Here is a 23,422-nt window from a genome sequence, read left to right on the forward strand (position 1 = left end):
GGCAACCAACAACCAGCATTGGGTTAAAAGGAAGGTCAGCGTTGGCCGTAATATTAATGTTTTATTGATAGCAGAATCGATTTTCGATCACATAGTGATCATCTTCAGTGCTTTCGTGTACAAATTGAACTCAGACACTGGTATCAAGTTATCAATAACCAAAACTGAGAAGCGATCACAATGAGTTATTGCTATTCTGCTGTCAATAAAGTCTGCTATCAATAAAACATCAATATTACGGCCAACGCTGACCTTCCTTTTAATTTAAGGTATATGGTCGTTGTACACACAGCACTCCATGGAGTCGCCAATCAACTAGCATTGGGTTCCGGGTTCCACGACAGTCGATTAGTAAAACAGATACGCCATGCCTCGTCAATTACTGAAATAAAAAAAATCGTAAGGTCACTCTATGCACTAAGGAAGAGCAGTGCGGCTAATATCGCGATGTTTCGTATCTGAAACAGTTTGTGAATCTTAACATCAAGGTTGAAAATTTCTACACAAAGTTACTTTGCACTTCAGGGAGAAATTCTTTATTCCTTAAGTCCTTGAAAGGTTACAGACAGCATGCTATCCCGAGGACTTCAACACACCAATGATTCACCATGATTTAATTCTGAAGGCGAGTTGGTATTAAGTTCGAGTGTCAGTGCGTCAGTGGGTAATGAACGTATTGTGCAGAGGTGTGCAGAATTTACTGTATTTGGTGAAACTACAACACTGCATGTCCATTGTGAATACAATGATCGTCTGCAGTAAGCAGTGTAACATGTAAATTCTAAGCACGAAATCAGCGTTACAATATTTACTTAGCACGTTAAGTCGCATACACATTCCAAGGTGTAATTATTACAATTCTGGAATACTGTTCCTGTGTCGGAGGAGCCGTTTTATTGAGCAGGAGAAATAATACGGAGAGACAGTGGTATAGTAGCAACTTACAGTATTGCCCACTTTTCTTTGTACTGGTAAATCATATAATCCAAAGTAGTATGTAAATCAAAGGTTGGAAAGTTTTATTTCTGTCTGACTAAGGCCGCTCGTCCAACATAGACAGATATCGACCACTGACACTTTTTTTATCGTCCTGGAATTCCACGCGGCAAAAAACGGACGCTGCTGCGTAAAGTTGCAATCAGGGAATACTCTAAAGTGAAATGAGTTATCTAATCGCGGGGGAGCTGGCCGTTGCCGTTTCAATGGTCACACAAAAAGAACAAAGTGGCGCAGCGCTTCTGCGGACGACATCTGGCTGTGATACGTCAGCCCCAGACCGTGTAACGCAAGCACGGTTAAAGCAGACCGACCCACTGAAATGTTCCGCTCATTTCAAACAAACGAAACGCAATGCGGTCTGTTTTCCTTTGGCTTCGGCATTACAAGTGTCAATAAAAATAGCGCTTTATCTTTATGAAGGCTGACATCCAATGTCATTTGGCTCCTTCCGTAGCCGTTATTGAGTATAAAATACAGGCAACCCCAAAACAGCCCTGCGAAACACTTCAAATGTAGCCAATTTCCGGGTACATTTCTTTTTTACTTCGGCTGTATGTTACACAGCAATCCTTCAGTGCCCTCAGGAACTACTAGGGCCTTACAGGGCAACGTTTCATTTATGTAGAAAACCGAGCGAGGTGGTGCAGTAATAAGACATTATACCCACATTTGTGAAGACGATAATCCAAATCACCGTCCGGCCACCCGTATTTATGATTTCTGTGATTTATCTAATTCGCATAAGGAATTTCCCAAGATGATTCCTTGGAAAATGACTCAAACTATACAGGGCCGTTGCTAGGTGTTTTGCTGCCCCAGGCAAGAACTGAAATATGCCGTCACCTCTTTTTTGGTACCATCTATCTTCCTGATACCTCCCCTCCTCCACCACCATCGACATCCAACGGCAAAACAATGCAAATCTCCTATTTCACTTTCAATCATTAAAGAAGGTGACCCGGCGTCCTTGTTTTCTGGGGACGTCCTCATTTCAGCTGACACATGACAAATGATCTGCAGAGACAAAAACAAAAAGTTGGACTGAAGGAAGCATAGTATCAAGTCGCAACATGATCGCAAGCTGGCGCACGAGTCCCGGTCCAGCGTTCCACATAGATGAATCAAGGTCATATTTGTTTCCGTTTCGTGCTCAGCAGCGACTGCTTTACTTTCGAGGTAGGTAGAGACAATGTGTTTACTTCCGTCAAAGTAAGTAAAGACTTATTAAGTAACAGTTCCGTATGCTTTTGAAAACAGATCAGTTTTCTAATTTTTACTCTTTTCCATTTTTCCTCGTTTTCTCAATTTTTTCACCGTTTGATTTAAAATTAATTTTTTCGGCCCTTTGCCGATCCTAAAATTTTACCTCCCTAGTCGGCCGGCTAGTCCTGCCTAGTGGTAGGAACGGCCCTGGAACTATATCGTTTCCCAAGTCAAGCTTGTGATCCTTCTCTTATGATCCTTACGGCAACGCATCGTCAAGCCCCACTCTTTTTTCCTTTTCTGTTATATGTTGATAGAAAGCAGTTTCTTTAAAATCTCTAAAATAGTACGCATTACACTGTAAGACTCTGAATACGAAAGTAGATCATCACACACCATTGTGCAGTGCTTATTTCGGAATTTTTGTCTCACAAAAATACATAGTTTTCTACCTCTTCTAAAAAAAACTGAAAAGATGCAAATGAACATTTTGACAATATACAGGATGCTTCAAAGTCTTTCATAACACACGTAGGGGTGATGAATCGCATCATGGGGAACAACTTTTGTTAGAGACGAAACACTTGCCGGCGGAGCCAAGCATCCTCTCGTGTCGGTACGAATGTGACAGCTTGCGCTACCTAACAATCATGTACCAAAACTTCGCGCATAAAAACGGGATTCTTCCGGGACTTCTACCTCGGGTTCTGTTTCTGATTGAAAAGTGGGGTCAAGTGTTTTGGATAGCCCTTGGCCTGGGGACCAGAAGGATCATCTTCGTGCCACTATCCTACAGTGAAAGATGAAAGTATGAACCTTACACACTTCCTCCTGCATAAGCAAATGGAGCGAAATGGTCGGTTCTTTTTGCATTTGATGTGGTCTACGCTGGATCTTTAGGAGCTTTTATAATATATTCCTCAGATCCCGATGTCGACAGAAGCTGAAAACTTTCTTGATATCTTTATCCGTTTCCGAGACCAGAGGTTCAAATTTATTCCTGCTTCTACATGTGAAATACTCTCGTAAAATCCGAGATGAGGCGAAATCTAAATAATAAATAACTGCAGAAAATTGCTCAAATTAAAACGTTGCATTCTCTTGGAATTTATCTAAAACTGCCATTATCCCGTTTTCAAAAAACTTTGTCCGTTATTGTGAAACACCTCAAAAGCATGGTTTTCAAGTACTAAAACCGAGTCGCAGAGTCCAAGATAGCTATTAACAGAAAATGAGTATAATTATTAAGATAAATTCCTAAGATCTCGGCCCAACCTAAAACATTTTCTTGATATTTTAATCCGTTTCCGAGATACAGATGTTAAAATTACCCTGCTTGTACACGTAAAATACATACGTAAAATCTCGTGTGAGGCAAAATTGTAGTTTATGAAGTGACGTAGCACGGAGTAGTGTCTCCGTTATCAATAGAAAATTTCTGAGAACCCATGTTGTAGTGCAGAACCACATGCAAAATTTTTGCCACGTAAAATACGTTTTACATTATATCAGTTTCACATAAGTAAACTACCACAACTTTAATGACCCATAAAATTCTTTTCATATGAATGACATGCCATGCTGTGGCACGAAAAATAAGGGAACGAGGGGAAAAATTTCTCTTGTAGGAGCACAAAAAAGGCGAATATGCTCCTTTTTAAAAAGCTGACTGCTATGTGGGGAACCAGCTGCTTCATACTATCTCCCTCAGGACCCTTAAGATCTTTCCCAAATATTTTTGCTTGCGCACATATTTGTGCTTTTTTATGCTGAGGGAGAAAGTTGCAGAGGCACTGGAAAGAGACAGAAAAGTAATAAATAATGGAAGATAGTAGACAGTGGTTGTGGTATAGAAAGAGAGAAGGAGACAGTTGCAGTCGGAGAGATAGAGAGACACACAGGGCTGTGGGACGAAGCTTCCTGTCAGAGAACAGTGCTAGGAAATGAGTGAAGGAGAGAGAGGCAGGGGGGAGGAAGAAACAGAAGGAGAAAGAGGAAATGAGTGACAGCCTCTGATAGTGACAGACAGTGTCTATGACAATGATACCCAGAAAGAGAGAGATTGTGAAAGTGATAAGATACGGCATCAGTGGAAACGGATGTAGGAGATAGTAACAACAGCAGAGAGGAAGAGGGAGACAATGACGAAGGAGACAGTAGAAGTAGGACAGAACGAAGGAGACTGTGGCTGTAAAATAGGAGACCATGACAGAGAGGCGCAAAGAGATAATAGAAGTGAGTAAGGCTGAACGAGTGAGTGAGATTTGACAAGTGGGATTTAATGATTATGAGCAAATTACAACGCTGGACTAGTGGGAGCTAAAGGGAGTGAGATGTGACTTGCGTGTTAAAAAGAGCACGGATACATTCACATGCCAAAATTTATGGGAAAATTTTTAAAGGGGTTGAGGAAGGTAGAATAAGGCAGCTAGTACCTCGCTTTGCAGCCAGTGCCTTTTAAACAGGAGCATATTCGCCTTTTTTGTGCTCCAATAGTAGCATTTTTCCTCTAGTTGGCTATGCCGTTTAGAAGTGGCCGGACGTACGCACTCTGCGGCGTGTGAAATGCAGTGCGTGCTGCCTATAATCAAGCCATCTGATCCGCATGAAATTTTTGCGAAATTTGTGGTCTCATGGGACCAAACTGCTGAGTCCATCGATCCCTAAGCTTACGCACTACTTAATCTAACTCAAACTAACTTACGCTAGGGACAACACACGCACACAAATGCGCTAGGGAGGACTCGAATCTCCGACGGAGGTAGCCGCGCGGACCGGGACAAGACGAGGATCAAAAGAAACTGCAAAACGATTTGGAAAAGGTATCTGAATGGTGCGAAAATTGGCATCTGACCCTAAATAATAAAAAGTGTGAGGTCGTCAACATGAGTGCTTAAACGAACCCGTTAAACTTCGGTTACACAACAAACCAATGAAATATAAAGGCTTTAAATATTGGAAAGAACGCATAGAAAATGTTGTGGGCAAGGCAAACCAAAGATGGTTGCCATTGGCAGAACACCCTAGTACATGTAACAGATCTACAAAAGACGCTGCCTGCTCTACGCTTGTTCGACCTCTTTTGCAGTACAGCTGAGCGGACTGGGATCTTTATCTGATAGGATTAACAGAGTACATTGAGAAATTTCAAAGAAGAGCAGCACGTTTTGTATTATCGTCAAACAGGGAAAGTGTGTCACTGACATGACACAGGATTTGGGGTGGACACCGGTAAAGCAAAGGAATTTTCGTTGCTGCGAAATCTTCGCACGAACTTTCGTTCACCAACTTTCTCCTCCGAATGTGAAAATATTTTGTTGACGCCGCCCTATATGAGGAGAAACGATCATCGTAACGAAAAAGGAAAATTAGGGCTTGTACAGCAAGATATAGATGGCAGTTTTTTTCCGCGCGCTCTTTGAGAGTGGAATAATAGAGAATTATTGAGAAGGTGGTTTGATGAACCCTCTGTCGAGCACTTAAGTGTGATTTGTAGAGTACCCATGTAGATGTAGATCTATGAAGGGTAAATGTGAATTACAATTGCTACGTGTGGTGAATTGGCAACCTTTATTACAGATACTAAAGATTTTACCTGGTGGGTGGTATTAGGAAGGCGGTAGGAGGCTCTAGGTGCTGGTTTACGAAAAGTCTCCTTTTTTCAGTTTTACAAATTGGACTGAAAGTGTTGTAAGGGAACTGGTTCAAATGGCTCTGAGCACTATGGGACTTAACAGCCGTGGCCATCAGTCCCCTATAACTTAGAACTACTTAAACCTAACTAACCTAAGGACATCACACACATCCATGCCCGAGGCAGGATTCGAACCTGCGACCGTAGCAGTCGCGCGGTTCCGGACTGCGCGCCTAGAACCGTGAGACCACCGCGGCCGGCCTAAGGGAACTGGTTCCATTAAATTAACATAGGATGGTTATCCGTAATATTCATTGAGTTTCTAGCTTCATCTGTCGTCACTTGATGGAGAAATGCCAAAAATAGTTGAGGGCCATTTGGGACACAAGTCCCATGGACCGTACTAATACGATAACGCTTCGGATAATTCTACATTTCGTCTCTTCTATTACAAAAATCAATAAAATTTTTCAGTGTGGTTGGTGCTAACTTACTAATCAGATTACTATAAATTACGGAATAAGCGCTCTTTTGGATTTTTTTATAACGTGTTTGGTCTGAATCTGAGTAAGATAAATTAAAACCACCACAGGGCTGCTTCGTTTTAATTACATTCGCGGCTGCTTGCTCAGAAAAAGGAAGCACGCAAATAATTAAATTCTGGGCCAGGCAGTGCTATGTTTCTGATGAAACAGGGTCCCATTTGTACGGTTTGTCGTCCTCCAGACGAACATTTTCGTGAAACTCACAGCTTCGAAGCGAGCAGTAGCGCCACGATTTATAGGGAAAGTGTGTGCAGTGACACATGGGCTAAAAGTAAATACGTTTTTCATACCAGCAAACAAGCACCACCCTTTTCTCTCAGCCGTAAATAACGCGCGTAATAGCCGTGGCACTCTGTGAAGATTTGCGAATATGAGAAAAACATTTTCTTGCGTTAATATGTAAAACACGATCACCCGTTTCGCACATATATCGTGGCCTCTGATCAAAATACCCACTTAACGAGAAACAATGATGTACTACCGCTTAAAAAGTGAATGAAACGACCAGCAAAAGGTGTAATTTTCATGCCACGGTAAGCTGAGAAGTTGAGGTTATCAATCGATCTCTATACAGAGAAGTAAAATAAAGTACTTTCACTTAAATTATGTAATATGATGCCTAAATTACACAAAAACTTCTCATTTCAGAAATCTTCTTAAATAATGTCTAGATATGCGTATTTCGTTCCAGCGTCGGTTGAAATATTATTGTACAAACTTTTCTCGTCAAAATTCTTTCTTTTATAGTTATCAGGCATTTCTGTCGTTTCTCTGATACAGGAGCACCGATGTCACAAGGTTCGGATATAAAAGTGCCATCAATTATGCAATTTGATTAGGGAAAGTTAACAATGTCGGGGTTTCATGTGTACAATTTATGTTTGTTACTGATAAAATAAAGATGCACAGTAAAATAAGTGATTCTTGTAGAGATGTTTCCACGCTAAAGATATCACAAAATTTTTTTACTAAGGCCAGTTATGATCCTATTGCAACGAAACCATGTTCGAAAGCATTAAAAAGTGAGGAATTATTTTACGCAAGAGGAAAAAAATTCGCCTTTAACAGTCTATCTAAGAAAAATAAAGCAATATGAAGTACATACTTTTTCACAGCAGCAGTTCCTTTCCTGTATATTCTTCACATACACCACTCGAACTCAGCCTGCCTTTCGGATCCTCTGTAGAACTGCTTCCTAAAATTTTCCATTTCATAATTAAATGTTTTCTTATATCCTGCTAAAATAACCCTACATATCTAGAGGCGAAATGTCTTTTCAACACCTGACGCCATGCGGACCCCGTATAGTGATACGTGAAACGTTATCTGACTGGCCGTCTTTTGCTTTTTTATGTGTCCAGCCTGCTTCAAGATTATTACATACGGAGCCCTGCTCATGCAAGTATCATGTTTTCTATAGATAAATGCAGTCAACTTTTGTGGTAGCTAAATCTGCCACCCCTATCCTAGACACAAAGCGATTTCAGTACGCTAAGCTTCATCATAACATTTGCAAATGAACTAGGATTCAACTTTAAGTCCATAGCACATGATGTGGGACTAAACGCCTGCCTCAGTATATTTAAGAAATGAAAGGCCAAAACAAAAATTTTTTGCTGATTTGGATTAAAGAAAATCAAGAATGACAAAAATTAATAGCATCTCGTTCATCTCACAGGCGCTCTGAGACCGATACCAGAAACATTTCCAACAGTCATACGTTGAGAAAAGAAATATTCGGTAACATAAATTAGAGAAGCAAACTCAAACCCACAAGAACTCAGGAAAAGTGGATAGACTGGCAAGAAAATTGCATATACTTGTAGCGAGGAACAAAACCAACACCTGTAAATCAGCAACGTTGTAGTTAGTACATCTCATCTGTGTGAGCAAACAACTGTACATTTCTAAATGTGGAGAAAGGCCATGTTGTGGGAGACAGCTTGGACAGCCAATCGAGGCGATATTCTTTAGTTTTGTAACACTTTATTTATTATTTGATTTCCCTTTATAACGCTTTTATTAAAAAATTAACAGTATAATGTGTTAACAAATACCATACAGTTGTAAGTACCTGGAGTAAATAAAAAAGAAGCACACACAAATTCAAGTAATGGAGCTGAAAAGTTATCGTTAGGAATACAGCAGATAAACAAAGGCGAAGAGTTAAACATTCTTAAGTGGAATGAGGTAAGAAAGGGAATAAGAATAAAACGAAATGTTAAGGGGGTAGGACGTCAAACGGGCGGACTTGAAGCATAAGAGACACCACAGGACATTTTGATTTCCACTGTCTATAGTCTTACAAATATATTCATAGAAATTTGTCAACGTGATCAGGAAGGATTCAGGATTCATACTAATAGCAGTGGAAGATCGGAAACATTAACAAAATAAATCTTTGTAAATGCGAAATTCCATAATTTTTTTCACTTACTATTGGCTGCATTTCTTACCATAGGTACACGTTTCTTCGTAAGTACGAGAGATTCTTCGATGAATTTTGCACAGCATACAAACCATACTTACAGGTAGATGCAACTCTAGAATTTATTAAATTTATGTAAAAATGAATGAGCTGCTACGTTTTAAACTTCATGTTTAGAAAAAACTCAAATTTTATACTTAATTATCTCCAGTTTTACCACAGTTTTTAATAGATTTGGAAAATTCTAGAGTTTCATACACCTCCAAGTATAGTTTGTATGCTATGCAAAATTCATCGAGGAATGTCTCTTACTTCTCAAGAAAAGTGTACCTATAGCAACAAATGCAGCCTACAGTCAGTGAAAAAATGATGAAATTTCGCATGTGAAAAAAAATTATTTTGTTTCGTTTTTTAACTTCCACTGCTGTGAATGTGAATCCTGATCCTTCCTGGTCATGCCGACAAAGTTTTATGAATTTATTTGTAGAAGTATAGACAGTGAAAATTAAAATGTCCTGTGGTGCCTCTCCTACTCCAAGCCGGTCCGTTTGACGTCCTGCCCCCCTTAATTATAATGATCAATGACTTCGTACATGGAGATTGTTAGCGAACTACAGAAAACCGAGCAGTGATATTAGTATTCAGTGTCCACCCATAGTCATCTTCTAGGCGCATTTACAAGGAGTTAGCGTTTCTAACTGCGTCTCCAATTGCGTTTCCACAGTATACGTGTTTACTAATGAAACTGGTCATAAATAATCTACTGCAAGAATACCAACGTTCACAGTTACAAGATTAGAAGAAAAAATGACCTTCGTTGTTTATTGCTAACGATGTTAGTGGCTCAAAAATGAATCCATTATACATGGGATTAGCAGTAAAAAACGCGACCTCGTTCTGGGCTAACGCCTGAAAATTACGCTACTAAATTTTCAATTGAGAACAGCATTTAAGGAATATATTGTAATTTATCCTAATATTCACTACAGGCCATGCATTAAAAATGCATCTTATTTCCGTGCTTCGAGTAAATGACTAAGTGGGTCTTAATATACAAAAAAGAATTAGTAAATATCACTCATTTTTAAAATAACATTGAATTATTTCATACCTATACCAATTTTTGTCATGATGTGTATGTTTTCACGGGCAGCATTTCTTGTTTGATCCAGTATAACATTCAAGTCGGCAGCAGAGAGACAGCCATCTAGATTTTGTGACCAAGCAGTGTTAACTACAGCTTGATATTATCCTTTTCTTTTCCCTTCTGTAATACGGCTAGAGGATCGGGCAGACTATGTGCCCGGCGCAAAGAGCGCTTGGCTCATTCTCATGCGATGGAGTCGTTTGCTGACCCTAATCGATACAGCGCTCCACGAAAATGTAGCGAAATTATTGAGGTTAATGTAAAGCTCTGGCAGCCGTCTTGTGTCCACGTTCCTACCCGCGGAATTTAATATCCGTCGCCATTCGAGTAGCATTCTCCCTCGCACGATAACATCGTGCAGTCGCTTTCGAAACGTGAACAAACGTATCACAATATGCAATAGGCAGAATTCCTTTAAGCCTACTGCAAGGTCCTCCCCCCCCCCCCCCACCCCAAATAATTCTAGCCTCGAATCTAAAATCTTTTGTCCGGCAAAATTGCAAACATCGTCCATCAATTTTGCTACTTCTTCAAATACTCCATCATATTTATCTGAAACGGGCGGTACTGTTCTGGCACAGAGTGAACAACAAAGACACGGCAGATATAACGTTTCTACACCAACGTGTTTTGACGCAAAAGTTACTGAAAATGTTTTATCAACAGGCAGTTAAATACTGAAACTGCATAAGTGTTTATTTCACTAATATTGCAAACTATGAGGTAAGTCAGAGAACCATAGGCTACCGTCACACATTGTCCTCGTGCGCTCTGCGATTCATATCTGAAACATTAGCATGGTCAAAAATAAAAACGATGACAAAAAACAACAAAATATCAGAAGATAAAATTGTTTTCAATGTTTTGTGGCAAGGAAATCTAGAAAGCATTTACGGATGATATGACGTAATATGAACGGCTGTATGGATAATTTCAGCAAGACGAAACAACAAGATATACCTCTCATGCAAACTTGGCATGATTTCAAGATGTGTTCAGTGAGGAGAAGGTATTTAGCGAATGCTATAAGAGCTCCAAGATAGCCTGACCTTTCTTCGTGTCATTGTTTTCCTGCAGCGCAAGTAGAAGGGTCAGATAATCCCGACACTTTGGAAGAGGGACGCACCGCTATTGCCGCCATCTCTCAAACAGAACTGCTTTCCTTGATTCACTGTTCAATAAACCACACACTGTGCTGCATCGACGTAAAAGGTGGTCACTTCAACACTTTCTGAAACAGGTAATTCACCATTTATTAACTGGGGTTGTTTACACCGTGTCAGACGTATAAACAGTTGCGAGGCTGTACCAGTTTTCTTTTGACTACCATGAACACAGTCACTGGAGAAACAGAATAGAACATAATTTGCGATTTTAATTATACGTTTTGTTTGCAGACACATATTCCTATGAACATTCTAACCTTATGCATCGGGAAGAGACAACGGAATATTTCGTTCACTTCGACATTAGAGTAAGCTTTAGAGATTGTAGCGCCTCGATAAGAGTTCACTGGAGTTCCTCCGGCTACTGAGTGATGTATCTCTGCCAAAGCACTGACTCTGAGCAATATAGAGTGGTTATGGAAGTAAATTTCATTAAACTCAGTAAAAACTAGAAAAAGTGCTAACAGGCAGTGGATTGTTGGTAAGAAGATGTTTCACACTTTTCAGTAGTATCGTAAATGTTGTGGTGGAAAAATACTTCCAGGAGCCGATTCGAAATTTTTTCAAAACAAAACTATTTTATCGGTGGAATGTATTTTTCAAGGAAATAAGAGAATTTATTTGAAAGTATAGTTTCAGTTACCTTTCCCCTTCTTTTTTTAATTTCTAAAAGTTTGTACTGATTCTTATGTCTTCATACGACGCTACAACAAAATCTGATTATGTACTGTATAAGTGACCTTGACTTGGAAGGCTTAGTAGTTACCATAATTAAGTTGTTCTTTCTTGGCTTCACGTCATGAGAAATACGACACTGACAACTCTGCGCACCTGTTGTGCATGTAATTTTTTAACAAACGTAAAAACAATAAGTATGCATGATCATCTGCTCATACGATACATTAATAGTTATTTATTTTATTTATGCATATATTTCACGTGGCAGTGTTAATACCTTAATTCCCTCTCTTACATGTAATGGGTCATCTTCAGTGAAATGATATTAGATTTTGTATGTACATGAGCGACATATAATAATAATAATAATAATAATAATAATAATAATAATAATCTATACAGTAATTAGTACGCAAAATTTAATAAAGGCCAATCTCAGTAAGATTAAGCAACTTCATCAGTATCTTCCTGTCGAATGTGGGTATTGACATCTAGCACATATGTGTAATAGTAGAGGAGAGTGTTGTGTCTTAGTACACTTTCCAGACATTCGCTTCTGGTCAGCCCTGTGATACATGGTTAATATATTTTCTTATTCCGTTTTTAAATGATAGTATTTTATTTTTATGTAATGTAATTTTTTTCTGAAATAACTCCGCAAAATGAAGTTGGTTTTTTTTTCGAAATGTTTAAACGTGCTCTATGGTACATCGCTGTCGTGCACCTAGGAATAAATATTCGATTTAAATTTAAAAACGCTGCAATCGGCAAAATATTGTCAGTACTGTATTTAATAGTCGATGAGTGACATTGTTATTCCACTACACACTAATAATCAGTAAGTAAAACCAAATTAAGAACAAGTATTATGAAAACTCAATTACAAATTAAATACATATTGAAATAGCAACTATTGGATGTTAACAAAAATTTTCCTTTTCGACACAGGTAAATTTGTTAAAACAGTATAGAAACTTTGCAAGTATTACTTGTTCCATGGTAAAAGACCTTCCGTCCTCAAGGTACAAGATGGTGCCCAAGTGACGAAGAATAGCTTAAATTGCCACATCTAGTTCTCCAAATATACAGCATTTTACTCATCATAAAATTCTGCAGCTGAAGAATTAAGAGTATATTCCTAATAAGTTTAACATTTCACACAGCACTTAGATGTGCAGAACTCGAAATACTGACAAATGCTATGCAAAGCACAACTTTATTTCTAACAATAAAAGCTGTAAAATATGGCGGACACTGCTTAAGGCGCTCTCTAGAGCACATTCCTGCATGTGATTCTAAAATCAGTCACTATACTGAACTAGCGAACAAAAACATCGTTTGTTCCTAGGTACACTATCCTCTAAGTACAACACTCTCCTCTACAGGTGGAATCAATATGGAGAGGAAGGTGACTAGCCAGGGAAAGAGCGAGAAATAACTGGGTATGATTACCAAATGAGAGAGAAAGAAAAAAAACTGAAGTAAAAAGGGGCGAAAAAGCATAGATGGTTTACAGTGTGATAGATATAGAGGTTCCCCGTTAGACAGAAAGGAAACAGTTGGGGCATAGTGAGAGGGAAACTATGTCTATGATAACGGGTAAAGCGCAAATATCCCCTTCAATGAAGAGTTGTTTTGGATATGACGGAAACTGCAGCGTAATTTATTCAACGGACGTATGGCTGAAATGGAAAAAAGTGATGCAGAAAGGTTTAGGATGATGGAAAAGTGTCGCCGAGGTGTTGCACCTATCCGATCTTGTATAGCAGTTATGGAATGATGATAGGTACTCGATAAACTAGAAGAGGTGCTGAGGACACCAGTGATTAAGTGAAACAAAAGTAAACGGAGAGTGTAAAACAATTCCGCCTATCGAGTCCCATCCAAGACAAAAAAAATGGCTCTGAGCACTATGGGACTTAACTGCTGAGGTCATCAGTCCCCTAGAACTTAGAACTACTTAAACCTAACTAACCTAAGGACATCACACACATCCATGCCCGAGGCAGGATTCGAACCTGCGACCGTAGCGGTCGCGCGGTTCCAGACTGTAGCGCCTAGAACCGCTAGGCCGCTCAGGCCGGCCCCATCCAAGACAATTAAGTACAGGATGTACAGATGTGTTCTAACAATCAATTGTTGCTCAGATGTCTTTCGTAAGTGCTGTCTGCAGATTTCACTATCGGTGCTGCGTTGAACTACATCCCAGTATTAATGATAAGCAGCCGCGCACCTGGTGTGAACTCTAACTTTTCGTGCAGATAGCGAGGTGGAATATTAGACTTGTACTTCGCGATGAGATTGTGAATGATCGAACTGTGTCAAATGGATATGCGCTCGATTGTAATGGTATTTCTAAATACGACCACTTTTGCTATTAGTTTGCTTTCTGAATAAACATTATCCTAACCAAATCGCAACTGTTTGGCCTACATCATTTATGGGTCGTTAATTTAGTTCCATATTTTATTATTACTGTTGTTATATGTTACATTAACTTTTTATTTCACAAACTTGCCATCAGCCAGACAATTTTTCCTAAGGGTCACAAGTATCTAATTTAGGGCTTGTAATGCGACACGTGCTGATGAGCCCCTGGACGAGTTTGAGCAAACACACTTCTATGAAGAGGAACTGCATGTGAGCCAGAACACCTATGGGATAGCTCGCAAACTCCGGCCAATCGGGATTTTAAGAGTAAATGCATATGAAAGGAAACCTGAAAATAGGAGATACCAAGAGAGTTGTATCAAGATCAACTAACATCAGTGCCTTAATGAATTCGGATACGATTATGCCGACTGTTAATCTGGATGGTAATTTGGCTGGAAAGTTATTTATTGTGCTGCAAGAAGTTGAAGGTGCTCTGCTTCTACGATTCTTAGGGAATACTTACGTCAAGGCAAGCAAGAGTGGGAAAATGGGGGTAAGAGAACTACAAATAAAGTATGGTATGAGCACTGCTTTTGGACAAAAATTACTTGCTTTTTGTTGATTCCTGACCTGCGTATAAAATCATACTCCTTTAGAGCAAATTATCCCGACAGAGAAGTGTGTGACATAGCAGTTCCTGTCACCTGGAACCACTGCACAAATTCTACCTCTGGATGTTTGTTTTTTTCTGTGCTATGAAATATAGTATAGCACTATCTGAAGCTACGCCCTGAAGGATAGCCGGTTTCACAATAAGCTCCACGACAGACTGTTCAATGAGTGACTTTGCGAGTATCGAAATATGTGACATAAATGGCCGTAATTGTAGACAGCATTGACTTAAAAGCTTAAATTTTTCGCACAGCCTATGGATCGTTGATTGTAGTAAGTGACATAAATTTCAACTACACACCTCTACCAGTTCTTGAGAAAAAGTGCTCTTAACAATCAGACAGACAGACAGGTAGATACACAGGAAAGTGATCCAACAAAGGATCGGTTTTTACCGACTGGAGTATGGAACCCTAAAAATGTTGAGAACAGACCTTCCGCCACAAGGCCACATCATGCTCAAATTTATTTTCAGAGGTGTTGTGTGATGACGGTTGCCTATGATCTGTTTCAATAAAATATCTTGAAACTTCCCCTTAGAAAAATTTGTGAATAACTGTGCTGATAAACCTCTTACATTATTTGCTTTTCAAACAGCTGAGCAAAACTGAACGTACTCAGACATTACTCTCTTTACTTATTCCGATCAACACTAAACTGACACACAATATTTTTAGCGCAACGCAATCTGACTTTTAATAATCCCTACAAAATAATGGCCCTGACTAACAATAACCTATACCTTTCATGAATCACTTACCTCACAAAAATCTTCCTTACTCAAATTACTGCAATACAGCGAGCGCCAATACTGCCAGCTAAATAAAAGATTCTAACTACTGAAGTCACTAACTACCGATAGGTATAGTTAGCAAATGAAAGATTTTGATAAAGAACAAACAATGTATTTACCTTAATAGTGTTCAAAAGTCATAATATATATATCAGTTCATGACATCCAGTCTTACAAATTTACTGTCTCTGAGCCGGCCGAAGTAGCCGTGCGGTTAAAGGCGCTGCAGTCTGGAACCGCAAGACCGCTACGGTCGCAGGTTCGAATCCTGCCTCGGGCATGGATGTTTGTGATGTCCTTTGGTTAGTTAGGTTTAACTAGTTCTAAGTTCTAGGGGACTAATGACCTCGGCAGTTGAGTCCCATAGTGCTCAGAGCCATTTGAACCATTTTACTGTCTCTGATGGATACACGTCCAGATCATCCGCTCTCAAAACTCCGCCATTTCTCTCCCCACATCCACCACTACTGGCGGCTCACCTCCGAGAGCAACATTTGTCAACACTCTCAGCGTTGCCTTGGTGCTTCTCCAGAACTCGATGACGATACCGCGGACGTTTCTGAGCTCACCTAACGACCGCATCTGTAGACTTGTTACAATCTTATCATTTCTTTTCTGCACGGTAAGTCCCAGCTGTCCTTGATGCGACGGTTCAAATGGCTCTGAGCACTATGGGACTTAACTTCTGAGGTCATCAGTCCCCTAGAACTTAGAACTACTTAAACCTAACTAACCTAAGGACATCACACACATCCATGCCCGAGCCAGGATTCGAACCTGCGACCGTAGCGGTCGCGCGGTTCCAGACTGTAGCGCCTAGAACAGCTAGGCCAACCCGGCTGGCTTGGTGCGACGGTAAAAGCCCTCTGGGAGATAAACGATCTGTTGTGTACACCTTATGCATTTATGTTTTACAGTGTATATTTATATTCTTTGTACATTTATTCACCCCCGCCCCTCGCCCGCAATGAGAGGTAGAATGCGTGACTGTGTGGATGGTTTGAATTCGCAGCTTTGGTGTTAGAAACCTGTAGTCTGGGGTAACAATTTTTCCATCTTGTAGGATGTGGTAACTAGTTCAGACAGTTGGTCTACATCGTCTGCTTGTACGCTGGCTGGGGAACTGAGACTGTTAGGTTTTGGCAGTGATTCCTCTACTTCCACCCTCCAGCCCCATTTAAAAGCAGAAGCAAGCATTAGTTCCGCCTTGCGAGCACTCTGTCGGGGATTCGTGGGAAAAGCAGATGTGTCCATAAGAAACTCTGAAATGAGTTGCTTTCAGGTATTGAAATTGTGCTCAAGTCCATCATAGCGATATTCTAACAATTCCTTTTCGGCTTTGTATATTTCAGAAGACATATCTTAGGATTAATCCATCGAGCAATTTATATGTGTACTAATTATCTCATTTTGTATGGGAGATGTTTTGTTGCATAAGAATATGCTACGACCAGGTAATGTAGCACAAAGGAGCTTTATCCGTCCGAATCCGTATTAAATAGATTTTAGTGTGTATGAGCAATTTGGTTTTAGTGATCTGTAATGTTGGTCGAACTCGTGGCTTTTTCCAGTAGTTGTCTGTGCTGCAAAGATTGTGTCTAAACTTTCAGCTCTCACCATCAGGATTCTGTCCTGATATCTCCCATATTTATTCGGCAAGTGCATCCACTTCTCTAGTGACCCATTTCTGTGAATTACGCGAGTGGTCTAGCTTTAGAAAATCAAACCAATCACGTGCTGTTGTCCTATGTGTAACACATGAACAAGTTATTTATTTACTCTGTACGTAATCTTATTATTCTGATGAATACATAAATGTGTTAATGACTTCTTTCGGTTTTGAAGTTATCTAATTTAACGTGTTTCCCGTGTCTAGTCCATCAGACCAGCCAGGTGCTTTCATCCTACTTGTAATGCATGAACCGACGTTTTCTTAGAATACCATGTGACATTAACGTTTTAATGAATAGCTAAATGTCCAGGGAATTTCCTCCGATTTGGAAAAACATGAAATTACCAGATTTTTGTGGTTTCACGTTGGTCTATAGAAGATCTCATTCTCTCTCTCTCTCTGTAATGGGTGCTGGACTATGTAGATAGATTTTGTAGGAACTCAGTGTTTTGATAGCGCGGCAGGCGTGCCTACAGCAAAGGTTCTTAGTCTGGAGTTCGCTGATACTGCTGGTTTTTAAGGGATCCAAGGTACCATACAAACAACTACGTTTCATTCAGAAGCAGGGTTTTTCACCGACAAACTTTTGAGCAAACCTATTCAAGAGTTTGGTTTGTACACAAGTTGTCTAAAGATTAATCTAGCTCGTAAGACTATAAGGCATAGCTTCTTGTATATCCCAGTCGTCCTTGTTTGTCAGTTATGCGAAAAGTAATCACGAAACAAGAGGTCAGGAGATGTAACCAAATGGTCGCTGGGCTTCCCGATACCAATCCTGGTAGTGAAATTCCAACCTGTACAGTCTGGAGCAGCAATATTTGACGTTGAGGACCAAACTGAAACAACGATAAAGAAATTAGAACAACAGAATGACGTTTGTCAACCAGCAAATTTCATTCAGTCCCAGTTTCTGTAATGTGCCTGTATCTACGCTTCAGACACCATTAACATTAAATCGCGTTGCATGTATGCCCTGCATAGTAGTTACACGATTTACTATGAAGTCTTCATACACACTTCCCAGAATATAACTCACGTAATGGTGGTAGTAGGGATATATTATCTGTCTACACGGGTGGAGTCCTAGAGTTGGCTTCCGCTAAACGGGAATAATTGATACAAACATGTAGAGACGGAACTGTAAAATGGACGTTCACTGACCAAATGAGATAACAGTTGCACCATACGTAAAAAAGATAAGATAGTAGGCTCACTTCAATTTAGATTTCTGTATGATAAGCCAATGGCGAATGTGATAGAGGTTGGAGTAAACTGTACTATATATGCACCCAAGAAATTTTATTGATAAAGGCACAGCACTTGTGTCACTAAGTAATTCCAGTCATTAGATGTAAGGGAGTTTTTAAGCTCGTGAAATAATGGCAAGATATTTCTCCTCTCACTCCATAGTCCACAGCCAAGAATACAGACGCAGAGATCTTTTATTTGTCTATGCAACAGTAACTGAGAGAACAAAATGGTTGGTTCCTATGTCCCTCTATTCAAATATTCCACTGTTTCCAACGATATGAATTTATTCCTGGAACACATACTGTGCTTGTGTCACCACACATTTGTTACTGGAACAGTAAATTTTAGCACAAATTGTGCTGAAGCTGTATCTTTCTCATTTTTAGCGATACACTCCAAGGACGGTGCCATAAAGTACAGCTTCTCATTTGAAGTTAAAATGACTAACTGAAACTATTACTAAATATGTAACATCCATAAACAAATGAGCATCCATTTCCATTAACCTGAATTCAAAGCAGAGCGACCTCTACTTCTCGCCGGAATTACAGAACTTTGAAAACACTACAGTTAGTAGGGTTTGAAGTTATGGATAGTTACTAGACAGGTCTGTGATACACTATGTGATGAAAAGTATCCGGACACTACCAAAAACACACATTTTTCATATTAGGTGCATTGTGCTGCCACCTACTGCCAGGTACTCCATATCAGCGACCCCAGTAGTCATTAGACGTCATGAGAGAGCAGAATGGGGCGCTCCGCGGAACTGACAACTTCGAACGTGGTCATGTGATTTGATGTCACTTGTGTCATACGTCTTTACGCGAGATTTCCACACCCCTAACCATCCCTAACCATCCCTAGGTCCATGGTTTCCGATGTGATAGTGATGTGAAAAAGTGAAGGGACACGTACAGCACAAAAGAGTACAGGCTGACATCGTCTGTTGACTGACACATACCGCCGACATTTGAAGAGGGTCGTAATATGTAATAGACAGACATCTGTCCAGACCATCACACAGGAATTGCAAACTGCATCGGGATCCACTGCAAGTACTATGACAGTTAGGCGGGAGGTGGTACAACTTGGATTTCACGGTCGACCGGCTGCTGATATGCCACACATCACGCCGGTAAATACCAAACGACGGATCGTTTGGTGTAAGAAGCGTAAGCAATGGACGATTGAACAGTGGAAAAACGTTGTGTGGAGTGACGAATCACGGTACACAATGTGGCGATCCGATGGCAGGCTGTGGTTATGGAGAATTCCCAGTGAACGTCGCGTCGTCTGCCAGCGTGTGTAGTGCCAACAGTAAAGTTCGGAGGCAGTAGTGTTATGGTGTGGTCGTGTTTTACATGGAGGGGGCTTGCACGCCTTCTTGTTTTTCGTGGCACTATCACAGCACAGGCCTACATTGATGTTTTAAGCACCTTTCTGCTTCCCACTGGTGGGGAGCGATTCATGGATGTCGATTGCATCTTTCTGCACGATCGATCACCCGCTCATAATACACTGCCTGTGGTGGTGTGGTTACACGACAATAACATCCATTTAATGGAATGACCTGCACAGAGTCCTAACCTGAATCCCATAGAACACCTTTGGGATGTTTTGAAACGCCGACTTCGTGCCAGACCTCACCGTCGACATCGATACCTCTCCTCAGTGCAGCACTCCCTGAAGAATTGCTGCCATTCCCCAAGAAATCTTCCAGCACATGACTGAACGTATACCTGCGAGAGTGGAAGCTATCATCAAGAGTAATGTTGGGTCAGCACCATACTGAATTCCAGCGTTACCCTTGGAGGGCGCCACGAACATGTAAGTCATTTTCAGCCAGATGTCCGGATACTTTTGATCACCAACAACACCAAAGCAACGCGAAAAATCTGGAAAGTAGAGTTTCGTAAATCGCGCAGAATTTCAACGAGGCCTATTCACCATCGATTTATTCCATTCTATTATTAAACTACGAGATGGGATTGATTGTCTACCTGAACGTCACAATCAAACGTACAACTGGAGCAGTTATTCGCAATGGAGAGGTCAGTCTTCTCAGTAGTTGCAGGGTAACTGTTTGGATTATTCACTACACTGGCCTTGTAACATGGCCATGCTATTCTGGTACGACGAACGGCGGAAAGCGAGGGGAAGTTAGAGTCGTTGTATATCCCCAGTGCATTTTGTATAGTTTAATGACGACATTATTCTCTGGGTGAATTATTTCGGGGGTAAATTATTTCTTCATTCGGATCTCTGGGCAGGATGTAATCCAGAGGACGCTGTCAGCAGAAAAAATAAGACATCTAAAATTCTCCAGGTGGTAATGTTTGATCCCTTAATCAGGCAGGGAAGGTAGAAAACTTAAAAATAGAAAAATCTATATGCGTTGATGTTAGATATAGTAAGAATTTGTAAATTACGATGGCAGGTGATTACAGGTTATAAGCACCCAGTCAGATACATAAATGGTCTAACGGAGAGGCTGAGCAATAATCTGCGGCAGTCTACAGATGATGCTGTGGTGTATGGAAAGGCGCCGCAAGTTGGTGTGATGAATGGCAGGGCGCTATAAATGTAGAAAAATATGAGTTAATGTGTAGGAAAAACAGTCTCTTAATTAATTGCGAATTACATGTGACAATCACTACGAATACATGTCCAGGGGTAACGCTGAGAAGCGATAGGAAATGGAACGGGAAACATAGCAGGGAATGCGAGTGGTCGACTTCAGTGTATTGGTAGATTTTTAAAGAAGTGTACGGGACAGGGATAGAACACTAGTATGACCCATTCTTGAGTACTTCTCGAGTTTGTGGGATCCTAACGAAGTCAGATTAAAGGAAGACATCGAAGCGATTTGGAGGTGTGCTGGTAGATTAGTTACCAGTAGCTTCGATAAATATGCAAGTATTACGGGGAAGCTTCGTGGACTCAAATGAGAATCTCTGGAAGACGTTGTTTATGCGAAACACTACTGAGAAAATTTAGAGAACCGGCATTTGAAGCCGGCTGCAGGACGATTCTGTTGCCGCCAATGAATATTTTGCGTAATGGTCATGAAGATTAAAGTAGAGAAATTAGAGCTCGTAAAGAGGGTTATAGATAGTTATCTTCCCCTCGCTCGATTTATAAGTTGAGTAGGAAAAGGACTGACTTGTTGTGGTACATGGTACCCTCCGCTGTGCACTATATGGCGGCTTGCGTAGTATGTATGTAGATGTAGTTTAAGATTTAGAAATAGGGGTAACAGAAGAATACGACTAATAACGAACATGAAAACAGGAATGCGGGTGAACTACTATGAACAGCATAGTGAATGCACTATCTTAGGCAAGACAGATTAGAGGCCAAGACTAGCCACAGTAGTGCAAGTACGTGTGCCTATTAGCTGCGTAGATGACAAATCGAAGGAAAGTGATAAAGTGATGATGTAACAGACATTATTTAGATCGTTACGGGAGATAGGGGAATGGATTTAGATTAAAGGAAAAGGAAGACAGCGAAAAAGTAATAGGAGAACCTCAACTGGGGGGAAAAGAATTAAAGGTGAAGTCGTCTGGTAGAATTTTGCTCAGAAAACAATTTCATCGTTGAAAAGACTTGGTTTAACATTCATGAAAAAATGATATAAACGTGTTTGCAGATTGAGAGAAAGATTTCGTTAGTGCTGACTAGAATGCACTCTAGTGAATTCTGAACTTTGTAGGGATAAAATACAGGGCGCGAAAGGTTATTCACAACTTCTATAGAAGCCAGACAGCAAATACAAGAACCGAAGGGCATAAAACAAAAACTGTAGTTGAGCAGAGAGGGACACAAAGCTGTAACGTATCTCCCGGGTTATTCAATGTATACATCGAGCATGCAGTAAAGAAATCAGGAGACATTTGGAAACGACTTAAAGACTCGAAATAGAAACCAAAACTTTAAGGTTTGCTGATGATATTGTTATTCTGTCAGAAACGGCAACGACTTCTAATAAAAGTTGAACGGAATGGATAGTGTCTTAAAAAGACGTTATAAAATGAATATCAAGAACAGTAAAACCGAAGTAATGGAATACAGCCGATTTGAATCAGGCCATGCCCAGGGAATTACATTAGTGAATAGAACAGTGAAAGTAATAGATCTGAGCAAAGAAAATAAGTGATTATAACTGCAATAGAGAGGATTTCAAATGCAGACGCTCAATAACAAGAAGAGCTTTTCTGAGAAATATAAATTTGTTTACACCGAATATAAATTTATGTGTTATGAAGTTTCTGTCTGGGTTGAAGCCTTGTAAGGAAATAAATGGTGGCGATAAAATTTTCGGACTAAAACACATTCTGAAACGTCAAGGAATAAATAACATCGTAATACAGGGTAACGTCGGCAGCAACAGTTGCAGGAAATCAAGACCTGACTACAGTAAGCAGGGTCAAGTGGATGTAGGTTGCAATAGATACGCAGGGATGAAGAGTACTGCTCAGGAGAGTCTACCGTGTAGAGCTGCATCAGACAAGTTTCTCGAACTGAAGACAATAACTATAACAACGTCTGAAGGCATGAAAGGAGGAATAACTTCAGGAAGAAAGAACTAAATTAAGTTGTGACGTATCGTGTACTTCGGGACTATCAGTTGTAGCTGTACACGAATCTACATTTGTAATCCAGAAGCCACCGTACCGTGTGCAGGATGAAGCATATAAAGTGTTTCAATGTTTGAATGTGGTGCAGAAAACACATTGTATTGCTTCACGTATCAACAGTCACTATTCTACGGTTAGTTAATTAATTAGTTAGTTTCGTGTTCCATGGGTCATTTGTGCGGTACATCGTAGTGATGTGGAAACAGTGATTTTACACT

Source organism: Schistocerca piceifrons, chromosome X (genome assembly GCF_021461385.2).
Source record: "Schistocerca piceifrons isolate TAMUIC-IGC-003096 chromosome X, iqSchPice1.1, whole genome shotgun sequence".
Classification (NCBI taxonomy): Eukaryota; Metazoa; Arthropoda; class Insecta; order Orthoptera; family Acrididae; genus Schistocerca; species Schistocerca piceifrons.